The following is a 15,444-nucleotide window of genomic DNA, read 5'->3' on the forward strand; positions in this document are numbered from 1 at the left end:
ATATGATTATATACTTAGAGGAACCAGGAAATTCCACCAGAAAACTGTTAGAACTCATAAGTGAATTCAGTAAAGTGGCAGGTTACAAGATCAATGCTCATAAATCCAATGCATTTTTATACATAAGTGAGGAATCCTCAGAAAGAGAAATTATGAAAACCACCCCATTCACCATAGCATCGAAAAAAATAAAATACTTGGGAATCAATCTCACAAAAGAAGTAAAAGACCTCTACAATGAGAACTACAGAACACTAAAGAAAGAAATCGAAGAAAACCTTAGAAGATGGAAAGATCTCCCATGTTCTTGGATAGGCCGAATTAATATTGTCAAAATGGCCATACTTCCAAAAGTGCTATACAGATTCAATGCAATCCCAATTAAAATTCCAATGACGTACCTTACAGAAATAGAGCAAGCAATCATGAAATTCATCTGGAAGAATAAGAAACCCAGAATAGCTAAAGCAATCCTTCGCAGGAAAAATGAAGCAGGGGGTATCGCAATACCCAAACTTCAACTTTATTACAAAGCAATAGTAACAAAGACGGCATGGTACTGGTACCAAAATAGACAGGTAGATCAATGGTACAGAATAGAGGACACGGACACAAACCCAAATAAATACAACTTTCTAATACTAGACAAAGGTGCCAAAAATATGCAATGGAGAAAAGATAGCCTCTTCAACAAATGGTGCTGGGAGAATTGGAAATCCATATGCAACAGAATGAAACTAAACCCATATCTCTCACCCTGCACAAAACTCAACTCAAAATGGATTAAGGACCTTGGAATCAGACCAGAGACTCTGCAGATTATAGAAGAAAAAGTAGGTCCCGATCTTCAACATGTCGGGCTAGGACCAGACTTCCTCAACAGGACTCCCATAGCACAAGAAATAAAAGCAAGAATCAATAACTGGGATAGATTCAAACTAAAAGCTTTCTCTCAGCAAAGGAAACTATCAGTAATGTGAAGAAAGAGCCTACAGAGTGGGAGAATATCTTTGCCAATCATACTTCAGATAGAGCACTAATCTCCAGAATCTATAAAGAACTCAAAAAACTCTACATCAAGAATACAAATAATCCAATCGACAAATGGGCTAAGGAAATGAACAGACACTTCACAGAAGAAGATGTACAAGCAATCAATAAACATATGAAAAAATGTTCAACATCTCTAGTAATAAGAGAAATGCAAATCAAAACCACCCTAAGATTCCATCTCACCCCAATTAGAATGGCGATTATCAAAAATACAAGCAACAGGTGTTGGCGAGGATGTGGGGAGAAAGGTACACTCATACATTGCTGGTGGGGCTGCTAATTAGTGCAGCCACTCTGGAAAGCAGTGTGGAGATTCCTTAGAAAACTTGGAATGGACCCTCCATTTGACCCAGCTATCCCACTCCTTGGCCTATACCCAAAGGATCTAAAATCAGCATACTACAGAGATACAGCCACATCAATGTTCATAGCTGCTCAATTCACAATAGCCAGACTATGGAACCAACCTAGATGCCCTTCAATTGACGAGTGGATAAAGAAACTGTGGTATGTATACACAATGGAATATTACTCAGCCATAAAGAATGACAAAATTATGGCATTTGCAGGCAAATGGATGAAATTGGAGAATATCATGCTAAGTGAGATAAGCCAATCTCAAAAAGACAAGGGACGAATGATATCGCTAATAAGTGGAGGATGACACATAATGGGGGGGAGGGAAGGGTTAGTGTTAGGGTTAGAGTTAGGGTTAGGGAGGGGGGCAAGTATGGAGGAAGAAAGTACTGTATAGAGGGTAAAGAGGGATGGGAGGGGTGGGGGGAAGGGGAAAAAATAACAGAATGAATCAAACAACATTATTGTATGTGGATTTATGATTACACAAATGGTATGCCTTTGCGCCATGTACAAAGAGAGAGACAACATGTATCCCATTTGTTTACAATAAAATAAAATAAAAAAAAAATAACATCAATATTATCATTTCAATTGCTTTAAATATGGAGCCAAAATAAGCATATGTGAACTGTTGCTTCATCCGGTCACCCTCATCTATTTTGCTGTGATAATTACACTATTGTAGCTAGTTCCATTTTCTTTTAGTTTTAATTCTGAAAAGATCCATGTTACTATGATGAATATGTGTTTTTATGGAGCTGGCTCCATTTCCTCATCCTTAGGATTGGGTGATTGTGTTTCCTCTCTGGATGAATTAGAGAAGTATATTTGAGATTATATTTCATTAGTTTTAAAAAAAATAAATAAAATAAAATAAAATGAAGTAAAACAGTAAAAATTAATGATTTATGACTACTGTCTTGAATAGGGATGAATTTCAAAAATAATAATGAAAGAATAGGAATGTAAATGATGTACATTTAAGTTCTATTATGTAAATTTCAAAACAAACCAACTAAATCCCTAAATAATATATTGTTTATAAATAATTACATGTTTTTGATTAAACATCTGTGTCTCTCTAAAGCTTATATTAAAGCCATAAGTACCAATGTGGTGTCATTTAGAGACGGGGCATTTAAGAAGTAAGTCAGGTGAGATGAGATTGTAAATGTGGGCCCTCACAATGGGATTATTCCCTTTTCAGAAGACACACCAGAGAGTTGCTCCCTGTGTAAGCACACCAAGAAGTGGCTTTAAGAGCTCACAAAGAGATGATAGCTACCAATGAGGCAAGGGAAGAGACTCAGAAAGCAATCCTACATTGCTAAAACCTTCATCTTGGAATTCCCAGCCTCTAAAACTGAGAAATAAATTTGGCTGGTTATGTCTGTGGTATTATCACAGCTCGAGCTGACTGATATGTTGCCTATATAGTTAAAGTTACTAGAGAAAGCTAAGAAATGATTAACACAAATGTAATTTTGTATTTTTTGATAATGCCTGGGTCAGAGAAGGTGAGAAATTGGGAGAAACCAAAGGCATCAATACCAGCATGACACTAAAATTAAAAGGAGCTTTGGGAAATCCTTAACTCTTCATTCCACAATAATTTGTGCCCATGGCTATTTGTGCCCAGGGATAGTGTGAGAAGAATAGCAAAGACAACTAATCCATAACACTTGATTGATGTTTCACACATGCCCAATGAAATATCCAAGAAGCAACATGGAAATGAAAAATACTAATAGTACAGTAGCAGAGGATTGACTGACCTCAGGAGAATTTGCCATTGAGTGAAGAATATAACAACAGTGAGGTAAGAGCTGGCCTCAGATAGGAAGAAAGTTAAATGGTGCTGATTGACTTCCATTCATTTAGTAGGAAAAAAAGTGATCATAGTATGGAATTGGGCAATAAATAATATTTATATTTGTTTGATTTCTTTTTTTTTTTCTTTTGGTACCACAGATTGAACTCAGGGGCACTCAACCACTGAGTCACATTTCCAGCCCTATTTTGCCTTTTATTTAAAGACAGGATCTCACTGAGTTGCTTTGCTGTTGCTGAGGCTAGCTTTGAACTCACAATCCTCCTGCCTCAGTCCCCCAAAGCTGCTGGGATTGCAGGAATGTGCCACCATGTCTGGACATTTTATTTGAATATAGTGTACTCAAATATGTGAATGTAATAGATAACAACATGGATAGCACATTAACTCATAATATTTACTACTTCCTAATATTGTTACAGTTATCTAATCAAACTGACTCAATTGCTAAATGCTCTCTAGGTACAACAGAGAAAATGTATTTTATTCAAGAGGACATAGAATGATTTAAAATTTATCTCTTTTCTCTAAAATATGTTCATTAAGACCCTAAAGTAGAAAGTTTCTATGAAGAACATTCAATTTAAGAAAAAATGAACAGATGTTCAACCAATAAAACTACAAATTAATAAACACATACTCACTATTGGATAAGTCAAAACTTCAATTTTATGCTATTAGGAAAGTGTTATTAATGTATTGCATGAAGAACTGAACTCAGAGTCATTAATTCTATTGTAAATTATTGTAACATTCGGAAAATAAAAAGTAATGCAAATACATTTTATAAGCCATAGAAAATTATGCAAATTCTAAATAGTGAATTAGAAAACATTTTTTAAGTAGTGTAATTGATGTATGGGAGTTAGTTCTTTCAGGGGGTAGATTAAAGAAACACAGTCTAATAAAGAAGAAAGAACTAAATTTAATGGTAAAATTACAAATGAAGAGAGTTTAATGAATTCAGATTTTTGAACTATTATCAAATATTATTTATAATGTTATGCTAAAGAATTTGAAATTTTCGAATGGATATTTCTGTGATTGATTCATAGGGAATAGAAAACCCAAATAGCTTAGTAATAATGGAGAGAGAAACCTGAAACTCTCCATGTGTCAAACACTTTTAAGATAAGCTTAGCGACCAAATGACTTATGGATAACTTATTTCAAATTTTGGAGCTGCTCATAATTCCCAGAGCATATAAATTCTTTCAGAGCATATAAAAAGATCTGATACTTCATAATTTATTTTAAAAATGAATAACCATGACAATAAATCTTCATAAAGACAGTACAAAACCAAACCTGCAAAACACAACCTCCTTTTTAATTCACACACACACACACACACACACACAAACACACATGCACAGAAGACTAACAAAGTCATTGTGGGATTTGAGGGAAGAGATTTGTGGGAAGAGAGTCTTGACAAAGTGACACGAAGACTAATAGAGTGACCTAATTTAAAAAAAATAGTCATGAATAGTAATAAGTTGGAAATAGGTCTGGCCACTGACTAGCTGTTCATCATTGGGCAAGTTGTTTAGTACCATTTTCTTTTTCCTGGTATTTGAAATAAAAGGAATAGCTTCAAAATTGCCTGGCATAAATTCAGTTGGATAAAATACAATGCTTTTTATATAATCCCTGGTATGCTAGTAAGGGTTCATAAATATTAGCAAATTTTACAATTAATATACCTAACATTAATCTCAAGAAAAATAGTACAACATTGGCACAGATGTGAAAAACCACCCAACAAATCAAAAAGTTCAGAAATAGGAAAAAAGCATTTGAAATTATGCAGTTTATTACAAATACACCAGCAGAAGTTATTGAAGAAAAATTATTTTTAAATGATTCTGTTGTAATAATTAGTTTACTGATCCATCATCTGTTATTGAATAGCTTAAGTTCATAGTATATAATGGACTCTCACGGTGTATACCCAATTCAGGGCAAACTAAACACTACTAATTTCCCTTTTTCCAGGTCTTAGTAACTTGCAGCTTAGAACCATTTTTGGAAGCTTGCAAATGTTACATCAAAATTATTCGTATTTAAAGAGCGTAAGAGATAAAAAAGAATTTCACAGCTAACTCAGAACACAGTTAACAGAAAACTTGTAATTAGGCACAAATAAATTTGAAGCAGACTGATATTCTCTAGTAAGAAGTCTGGATAGCAGGAAGTACTTTCTCTTTCTTCCCACTTACTTCTCTATGAAATTTACAACCTGCTGCTGTCTGCTTGAAATCCAGGAATGCAATAAGTCTCACTTATTTACAGAGCTTCCATTCTTCTCTCCCCTCCTCCCCTTCTCTACTCTCAGCTCCTCTACAATGGGACCCTGAAACTAATAAGTGGTGTAGCCAGGATTGGAGCCAGGCTGTCTCTCTCTATAATCTGTAGTCCATTATGATAGCGTATTATGAGCTGTTTTCACTCACAGCGCTTCTGACACCAAGTGTGTAGAACTTTGCCTCTATCCAACAACCACTTCTCCAGTTCTACAGACACAAACTGAATGTTCTATCATTCAATTCAATCTTAATTGCCCAGAGTTAGTGCAGACCCCAGGGTTTGTCAGTCAGAGAAGACTACACCATTTCAGATGCCAGTCACAAGTCCCAGGTTTCCACCTGTACTGCTAAACAACTGGATATAAATTGGCCCCTTTCTCAGGTTTGATAATTTTCCAGAATGAATCAAATAATGCAGGACAGCAATACTTTCATTTTATTTTTAAGAATGCAGTTCAGAAACAAGCAAACCAAAGAGTTACAAGGTATTTTGCTTTATTCTATCCCCAGGATTTGTATTTATTTATGTATTTCCTTATGCCATTAATTTTTAAATGTAAAATAATTTTCATATCTTTTATTATAAATATTAACTCATATTAGTTGTATAAATGAATTGATTGAACTATGACATTTCCATACTTGCATACATGCTTTAATCGCACCCACCCTCTCTAACTCCTTCTCTGGCCCTCCCTCCCACCTACTCCCCTAGGTCCTATCCCAACGACTTTCCTAATAATTCCTCTTCTACTTTCAGGTGATTTCTTTCTTCTTTTTCTTCTTTACTTTTTAGCTTCCATACATGAGACAAAATCAGTGATTGGTACTTGTCTTTCCATGTCTGGTTTATTTCGTTATGTGATAACTCCAAGTTACATACATTTTCCTGCTAATCATGTGACTTCTTTCTTGTTTATGATGGAATAAGATCCCATTGTGTGTATGTGCCACATTTTCTTTATCCATTCATCAAATGCCGATGGGCACCTAGACTCATTCCACAAGTTTCCTATCGTGAATTGAGCCACAGTACAGATAGATATGTGGGTATCTTTTTTGTATGCTGACTTCTTCTCCTTCATATGGATCCTCAGGAGTGGTGGAGCTGGATCATGTGGTAGTTCTATTGGGTAGCTATAGAACTAGTAGATATAGTAGCGTATATTCCCACAAACTGTATTTAAGGGTTAGTTTTACTCCACACCTTATGGGTTCGATCCCCAGCACCAAAAAGAAAAAAAAAAAAAAAAACTAGCAGCATTAAAAAAAAAAAAATTTATCCATTCTAGGTGAGGTGGGACCTCAGCATAGTTTTGATTTGCATTTTCTTGATGACTAAAGATGTTGAGCATCTTTTCATGTACTGTACTGTCCATTTGTACTTCTTCTGAGAAGTGTCCATCAGTCAGATCATTCAACATCCCCCTTTTTGATTGGAATACTCATCCTTTTGATTCACGTTCTTTTTAAAAGTTCTTTATCTATTCTGCATATGAATCCTCTGTCAGATGAATAGCTGGCAAAGATATTCTCCCACTCCCTAGGTCCTCTTCATTCTGTTGATTGTTTTCTTCACTGCCCAGAAATTTTAAAATTTTATGTAATTCCACTTATCAGTTCTTGCTTTTATATCCTGAGCTATTGGAGTCCTATTCAGGAAATCATAGCCTTTGCCAATCTCTTGAAGTATTTCTACTTTCCTCTAGCAGTTTCAAAAATACAGGCCTATGTTAAGATCCCTAATCCATTTTGTGTTGAGTTTTACAGGAAGAGAGAGAGGGATCAATCACCTTCAATGTAGAGGTATTTCACCTCCTTGACTGTGTTTATTCCTGGTGTTTTATAATTTTTAAGGCTCTTGCAAATGGAATTGTAAGATAAAACAATTTTTTATGAAGAATGAAGTTTTGCTAGACATTGTCTTCACCAAATAATGTGATGTGAGTTTTCAGTAGAAATAATTTATTATATTCTGTCCTTAGATTGAATTAAGCAATTGTATTTCATAAGGAAGGGCCTAGAACCTTTAGCTCTTCTTATAAAGTTTATGATTCACAAAAGTTTTAAGATGCAGTTGTACATTTTGAACCTAAAAGTCTTCAGAAAGAATTTTCTGACAAATGGAAAATAATAAGAAATTTTAAACAAAATGCAAGTTAGAAAAATTATTATCAAGGAATATTTTGTTCACTATCATATACATATTTTAATATCATTTAATGTGGCTTCTATTAATGTGTTTATCTAGTGCTGGGGACTGATCCCAAGGCCTCCTGCATGTTAGGTAAATGTGCTACCACTGAGCTACACTCCCGTTTCACAACTTCCAATTTTTGAGGCTTCTCCAGAAATTTCTTAATCACAACTGAGTATGCACAGTAACATATTTCAACATGCTTTTCACAAGTCACATCACATTATGATTGTCATGATTCCTTCATTCAAAAATATCTGAAACACTTGCCCATATTTTAAATCTGTAGTGGAAGTGCTTTGGAATAGTAGTTCTTCATCATTAATTGTTATAAAAGTGTCCACAAGATATGAATGACAATGTTTGAGAAAAACTCTGGTAAATTCTCCCTTAACTTTGCTGTCACTCCACCTGGGTTTATATTTCTTTCAGGAGGGCTGCTTTAATCCAGTATTTTATTAAAAGTAAATCTAATTTTCAGCATCAAAATTCTCTTAATTCTTTTTTTTTTGAAACTGGTACTAAGCATCCCTTCCAAATCAATGAAATTAAAAAAAAATAGATTTTATTAAATAGCCTTTGGTATATTCTAAAGATATTATGTGTGAATTTCATAACCAGTTGCCCCATTATTATTAAGCTGATAACTGTGTTCACAGTCATCAGATTCTGTGACCTTTAGATTCTTGTTATTCCAATGATTGACTTCTGAATTTCCATACATTTATAGGGTTGGTTTGGACTCATAAGATGAACTTTCCTTTATAATCAATTTTTTAAAGTCTATACATTAAAACAACTCAAAATATCAGTTTAACCTATGTAACTAGTACTTTAAAGTGAAATTTTGGGTTATACATTTCATCATATATAAGAAATGTCACAAAGAAAAAAAGAGTACTCCATTAAATCTGTTTTGTGTGTATCATCTCATATGTCAATATTGGCCTTTGACAGAACACTCAAGTGTGCAACTTAAAAATCTATACCATCAGTTTAATTGTGAAAGTCTTATAAATATTTGTAAATAATCAATATTACCTACAATTTTCAAATTGTTATTGTTCCTAAGGTATAAATCACAAAGAATACAAATTAAATATTAAAGTATTAAAGAATAGTAAGAAATATGTAACTTGTACATATAGATGTACAGTAGAGTATTAAAGGTACTGTGAAGATATCCTGATCAGTTGCACTTACTTTGTTGAAAATTTTGTTGCTTTTTTTCTACATCTAATTTTAATTTAAAATTTGTTGATAATGTTCAAAGAAAATTTGCAATTTTTAAACTATCATTGAGCCAGTAGAATAATGATTTATATCCTGTGATTTGATATACTTTCAAAATCTCAATTATTTTTAACATAGCAATAAGCAAAATGTTTTACCCTTTGAAAAAAAATAGGAAGAATTACAAACCACACCACATCATTATGTCTAATTATTATGCCTTGCCTCCAGACTGCAAAGGCAAAAAAGGTCACTGTGCTACCAACGGTAGCTACAATATAGACAAAATAAAATCATTTATTTTCACTAGCTGAATTTCTGTGTAACTGTTAATATATTGATTTATAATATAGCTTCTCTTTGTTTTTTGGTGACTTTTTGGGTACATATGAAATATTTTTAATTATTTTTTATTTTTTACTGTTTTTTCTACTTTGATATACATGATAGCAGAATGCACATGATTCATTGTATACAAATGGGGTACAACTTTTCATTTCTCTGGTTGTACACGATGTAGAGTCACACCATTCATGTAATCATACATGTACATAGGGTAATGATGTTTGTCTCATTACACCATCTTCCTTTCCCCCTGCCCCCTGGCCTCCCCTCATTTCTCTCTACACAATCCAAAGTTCCTCCATTCTTCCCTTAACCCCCCACCCTCCCATTATGTATCAGCATCCACTTATTAGAGAAAACATTTAGACGTTGTTTTTTTGGGGATTGACTTATCTCACTTAGTATGATATTTTCCAGCTCCATCCATTTGCCTGCAAATGCCATGATTCTTTTTTATGGTTAAGTATTATTCCATTGTGTATATATACCACAGTTTCTTTATTCATTCATCTATTGAAGGGAACCTGGTTGGTTCCACAATCTAGCTATTGTGAATGGAGGTGCTATAAACATTGATGTGGCTGCATTACTGTAGTATGCTGATTTTAAGTCCTTTGGGTACAGATCAAGGAGTGGGATAGCTGTGTCAAATGATGGTTCGATTCTAAGTTTTCTAAGGAATCTCCACACTGGCTTACAGAGTGGTTGCACCAATTTGCAACTCTACCAGCAATGTATGAGTGTATTTTTTCCCCACATCCTCACCAACACCTCTTGTTGCTTGTATTCTTGATAATATTCATTCTAATTGGAGTGAGATGAAATCTTAGGGTAGTTTTGATTTGCATTTGTCTAATTACTAGAGATGTTGAACATTTTTTCATATATTTGTTGATTGATTGTATAGCTTCTCTTTGATCTGAACAAGTTATGTTCCAAATTTATCAGAGAATGGTTACATACATGAAATCATTGCAAGAAATATCTGATATCATAGAAAATAAGGGAAATCTAAGAGTGAAATGAGATGAAAGACAGATAAATGATTGAATGAGGAAAAACATGGATTCCAAATATATTTAAATGGTAAGATTAACAATAATTCCAGGGGAAAAAAATGAATTGTATTACTTAAAGAGGGGGGATAATTTTTGACCATTTAGAAAAAGTTAATGACTTGTCAATTTATAATACACTCTTCCAGTTGCATTTTTCCTAAGGGGGTGCCATTACTGAACTCCATGCAACTTTGGAGTGTTTATTACTTTTCTTAGAATACTTTTCCAGGTTGCCCTGTATATATTGTAAGTCTATATAGAAAAATCTAATTCTTAATTTCTCTTAATTATACTCTGAGTCATTGATGATTTTCTTGTTTTACCATTTGAGAGACAGCTGCCTGCTTACCCTTCTCCCCAAATCTTTGAATTACATCAATTCTGTGAGTTGACAAATTTTCCTTCTGTGTTTTCTTATATCCCAGACTAACCACATGATTCCTCCCCCTATTGATTCTACATTTTATTCAAGAACAAAGGATTTTCCTCACATGTATCCTCAACATGTAGGTTAAAGGGAACTAAATGGTAAAGGAAGAGAATCTTCATATAGACCAAATGAAGAGAAGCTGAGGAGGAAAGAGAGAGAATGTACTGAGGAAGAAATTGAAAACGTATCATAAAGGAAATATTGGGGTGTTAAAATAAGAAAAAATCACAATTTTTCCCAATTACTGATGTAACCTTTTTTATTGTAGACCCAGGACACAAATATGGATTCTTTTATTTTCCTAAGTGCAGTAAGTCATAGTTTGGATTGGAAAACTTTGTTTGGACTTTGAGTCAAATTTGGGCATCCATCTCCTCCATCCAAAAAAGTGAATTATTCAAGTAATTACAGGCAGAAGAGCCTATATAGAAGAGTCCCAGATATACTTATTTCATTTTTGCCTGAAGAAATATAAGCAACATAGAGCCCCCAAATCTTATTAATGTCCATGGCATGCAATAGAAAGAGAGACCACAAAGTTTCTTAAGAGGGCAGCAGAGGAAGAAGGACTGGATGCTTCCCCTCAAGTCTGACGCTCCCACTCCCAGGCTCTGATGTCCCCACCAGAGTCCTGGAATAATTCTGCAATAATCGCCCTCTCCAAAAGGCAATTATGTGTGTGAGGTTGGAAAATAACTCTGATGAACCATTCAACAAAACAAAAATTGAGAGTAGAACAAAGAGAAGAAGGGAATTCCTAATATTTCACTTGAAGTTAAGAAGAAAAACCATTACCTGGAACTCTTTAGTAGGCTGCTCTCATCCGTTAAGCCATCAAGTTAACAAAATAAGTCCTTTGGACTTAGCAGGTGAATGAAGTCATGTAAAATAGCAATCCCCCTGTACCCATTTGTTCTCACATCCACAAAAGGGAGATCTACTCAGGGTTTTAAGAAATTAAAGAAAGATGATCTCTTTGGGACCTTACCCATTCATTCTTTCATTCACAAAAGACAAATCTTTTTAAAGTTTTAATAAATTCAGGAAGGACAGTATCTCTACAGCGATTCTAATAAGTCTCTGTGACAAACACTGCTCAATTCCTTCCTTGATTCTATTGATGATTTAATTTCAGAACAAATTATTTTTTCATTTTACTTTGCTACTCAAAATGTGGTCCATAAGCCAGAAGCATTAGCATCCCTGATGAATGCAATAGAGAGGTCTCAGGTCCCATCCTGGACCTGCTGAATCCAGACATCTTAACAAGTTAAGATCCCTAGGCATTCATATGTGTTTTCAACCTCTAAGTAGGTTTTCAGATATGAGTTATGCTAGAAGAGAGGCGTCTGACTTTTCCCAGAACAAAAAAAATGATAAATGTTTAAGTAGATTAAAAGTAAATTGCCCTGATTGACCTTTATATATGAAATATAGATATCAAATTATCACAAAATACCCTCCAAAATATGCACTATTATATGTCAATTAAGATATATTTTCTAAATTAGTTCTAAAAATATATCCTCTAACTTTCATGGAAATATTATTTTAAAAATAGTTGCCATTGAATAGAAATTAAACAGGAATAAATATTCAATTTAACATAAACACAAACATTTTATATGTCTTTACTTTTTCATATGAATGGAGTTGTTAACATGGCAAATAACACAAATCAATTTTATTTTATATCTTCCTTTCTTTAGATTGTTACAGAAGAGTTGAGTAATAGAAATTAAAGATGAAAATTGGCCAGCAAAAATATACTCTTAAAGTGTGTTAGATTTGAAAGTAAACCCAGAGGTCTCTACAGGTTCCCAGTGGGTTTAGACATGACTAACTCCTCCTGAGTAGCTCTGCATCTTGGTCTTTCCATTCTCTGAAGGGCAATTGCACAGTATTAACATAGACGCTTACATAACTACGAAGTAGATCTGTACTAGATACAGGTCTGGTAAAGGAGCAGTTGACTGAATAGAACAAAATTTCAAAATAAAGGATGGAGGATGAATTTTCTGAAGAAAATACCTGAGTTGTTTGATGCTATGGGGTACACAGTAAGGAAATATGCAAATTAAGAAAGATTTTCTCAAAGCAATTAAGGATAAGATCATTGTTTAATAATCAGTACATTGTTTTACATAAGAACATTAATACATTAAATTCTTCCTTTAAATTAATATACCCCACTTGTTCTGCATCACACTTAGAGTATTTCATATTTATAATTTACAGGGGATAAAAAATTTTCTCCCAGGAGACAGTAATTTATCTCAATGTTTAAAAAATGATATTATAACCCATTAAATGTTTGGCTAATATAAAAAGATTTTAAAAACAAATGAAGATTTTAGTTATGTTATAACAGCTCAAAATGCTTCCCAAAGCTCAGTGAGGTTCTAGGATCTCTATCTTGTTAATCATGAACTTGAACTGGCAAGTGGGTTTTCACTGGTAGCTGGAGCGAACCTACAGCAAATACAAAGCCCTGATTTTCAGCATGCTGAGTCCTCCTTGGATCTCACACCTAACTCACAGCTCAACGATGATAGATTATCATTTCCTCATTATAAAAAAGTGTATGGGTGACTTACATTATAATTAGGCTGTTTTATAAATGAAAGAGACTAAGTGAGCATATCCATACACAAGAAATTGCACTGATATTCAAATAATTTGTTGGAAACACACACAGTTATGGACAGTGTGTGAACGTTTGTGCCCTCTTGAAATTCGAATGCTTTGACACTGGTGCGATGGTATTTGGCCTCTGGGAAATAATGAGGCTGAGATAGGTTGTAGGAGGAACTCTCAATCTGAAGGGGTTGGTGTCTTTATAAAAGAAGAAGATATCACAGCTCTCTCCCTTCCCCTTCCCCTCTCTCCTTCCTGTTCTCTCTCACCCTCACTGAAATGCACCCAAAATAAGAGATCATATGAGCAACATAATAAGATAGCTAGAGGTTGCCTACAAACCAAGAAGATGTAATGAAACCAATCCAGCTGGTATCTTGATTTTGTACTTTGTAAACTCCAGAACTTTGAAAACCAAAATGTCTATGGCACTCTGTGATAGAAACCCAAGCAGACTAAAACACATGCTAAATGGTTTATTGATTTGAATTATTTGATAGTGGGCATAAACAAAGGAATTTTTGTATTATGTCACAGAACCTCATATATAATCATCATTTCAAAGCAAATGTGAGGAAACTGACGTAGAAATGCATCTTACCACATCCCATAGAAATACAGAATGCTTTCTTTTTTATTTTTGCTTTATTCAATCAATTAAATATACCTACAGGCAATGTTAGTGGCAAACATTCCTAGATTTTTTTAAATAGGCAATGTAAAACTAATATTGTGTAGAACTTAATAAACTTATTACAGCTAAAAATGTTAAATGAATACATGATATAGAAGAGTTATTTTGGCATAAAATTCTAACATTGGCCCCCAAATTAGTAATGAATGAAAGGAATCACACGGAGACACGAGCCAAAGCCAAACGCTGGAGCAGTTCCATTTTATTTTTAAAATGTACACACTTATATAGGGCCGGGAAGAGGCTGATTGGTTGGGGCATGAAACAGGGTGAGAGTCGTTTGGGTGGGCCTTGTTGCTAGGGGTCTGGGCGGGGTGTCAAGCACCGATTGGGTGCGAGTTCATGCTGGCGGGAGAAGGTCGGTCAAGCGCCAATTGGGAAAAATAAGAGCGGTGACCTTATATTTCTCCCTTTTTAAAAATATTTTGGAATGGGGTGTCGCTCAATCTGGCTATTTCCTGCTGGATGGGGGTGAAGTCTGGGAAGGGGTAGAGGGTTTCGTGAGAAATGTGGTCAGGAGACCCCATAACAAGGCCAAAAAGGGAAGGTTTCTTGTGGGGGTGAGGTTGGTGAATGTCCCTTGTAGCGGCCTCGGGTGGAATGAGCCAAGTGTTCTGGTGAAGGGATATGTGGAAAGAGTTCCATGAGCTGAGTAGTTTTTCCTTAACAGGTGGTGGTAAGATGTCCCTGGGGGGATGTGGGGATGTCATCTGTACCCAGAGGTTGATAGTACCTGAGAAGAAGCTGGTTGAAAGTTTGGTTAGAAATAGTCTGAAGTTGACATTGAAGGAACTTTAACAAGCAGGGTAAAAAGAGACAGGTGAGAAAAATGAGGAGTATTGGACCCAGGATTGACAGTACCCATGCAAGGAAGAAGGACTGGAGCCAAAATGAAAGAGGGGAACTAGAAGTGTGTCCTCGAAACCCTGCAGCTAAATCCTGTAATTTAATGATGTTCTGTTCTACCACCCTGGATTCATTTATGTAATAACAACATTCTTCTCTGAGAAATAAACAAGTACCTCCTTTTTCAGCTCTAAGAAGATCTATGGCCCTGCGGTTTTGCAGTGTTACCTGGGCCAAAGAGGTCACCTGTTTTTGTAAGGAGGCTAGGGATTCAGCTGTTGACGTGAGGGCACCTTCAGGTTTGGTGTTCAGATCTTCCGTGGCCCACAGAGAGTGACCCAGGGCTACACCTGAGAGAGCAACTCTGGTGATAGAAGAGGTTAGTGACATTCTCACGAATATAGGTAGGAAGGCAGCTCGTTTCTGCCATGGGGAGGGAAGGAAAAAAGAT

This window comes from Sciurus vulgaris (assembly GCF_902686455.1).
Source record: "Sciurus vulgaris genome assembly, chromosome: 13".
In the NCBI taxonomy this organism is placed as follows: Eukaryota; Metazoa; Chordata; class Mammalia; order Rodentia; family Sciuridae; genus Sciurus; species Sciurus vulgaris.